Raw genomic sequence first — 1386 nt, forward strand, 5'->3', positions numbered from 1 at the left:
AGTGTGAGCAGCCAGCAGCCAGTGTGAGCAGCTGGCAGCTGGCATGAGCTGCCATGAGCAGCCGTCCAATGGCCGGCGACTGATCTACCTCAGCCAGGAAGAGCTCAATGATCACATAATACCAACATGGGCCAGTGAAGTGACATCCTCCACAACTAGACTGAAGAACAAAAGGACAGAAACTTGTCTGTTGCCCTTCCCCGATTCCCCAATAAAATCTTTGAAAAAAAACCACAACAAATCAAATACTGTTATTGGTTTCCTATTGATCTTTTAATTGGGGACCTGGAGAGGGGGTAATAGTTTATCTTTATTTAACCGTCCGTCCTAACCTGCTTAACTATATTTATTGAATGATATATTTTAATGCCCTTCTGTCCTCCCGATTAAGAAAAACAAGTTGACATCTTGAACTTAGATAGGTATACTTATCCAACAGATATTTAACAGATAAAGCCCTTGGTCCCAAGACTATCAAAAAGTCCCTTCTTTTCTCACAGGTTTATAATGCTACCTCACGTACCAACCCCCCTCTCTCAACTCTGAAGACTATTTCTGGGCCCTGTATTGTGGGTCTGTATTCTGTTCTGCTGATCTATTTGTTGACTTCTGCAACAACAATACACTACTCCAAATACTGTAGATTTTTTGTTTTTCTTATTGTCCCCCCCATTTTTAAGTGTATAATTCAGTAGCATTAAGTACATTCACAATATTTTGTAACCATCGCCACTATCTACTTCCAAGACTTTTTCACCACCTCAGACAGAAACTCTTCCCATTTAAACAATAACTCCCCAGTACATTCCTCTTTCCCCCCAGCCTCTGGTAATCTCTATTCTACTTTCTATCTCTATGAAGTTGCCCTATTCTAGGTACCTCATATAAATCCTTTTGTCCTTTTGTGTTTGGCTTATTTCACCTAGCATAATGTTCTCAAGATTCATCCATGTTGTAGCAGGAATCAGCATTTTATTCTTTATGCTGGATAATACTCCACTATATGTGTACCCTACATTTTGTTTATTCATTCATCTGTTGATGGACGTTTGGATTATTTCCACCTTTTGACTATTGTGAATGATGCTGCAGTGAACGTTGGTGTACAGTATCTAACCTGATTAAGTTGCTGCTTAAATTCTTTTGAGTATATATCTCTGTGGTATTTCTATGTTTAACTTTCTGAAGAAATGCCAAACTGTTTTTCACAATAAGTGCACCATTTTACCTTCCAATCAGCAGTGTACAATGATTCCAATCTCTCTATATCCTCAACACAATACTTGTTATTTTCTATTTGTTTGTATTTTTATAATGGCCATCCTAATGGGTGTGAAATGGTATCTTATTGTGGTAACTATTTGAATTTCCATAGTGACTAGTGAT

Source organism: Hipposideros armiger, unplaced genomic scaffold (assembly GCF_001890085.2).
Source record: "Hipposideros armiger isolate ML-2016 unplaced genomic scaffold, ASM189008v1 scaffold_0, whole genome shotgun sequence".
Classification (NCBI taxonomy): domain Eukaryota; kingdom Metazoa; phylum Chordata; class Mammalia; order Chiroptera; family Hipposideridae; genus Hipposideros; species Hipposideros armiger.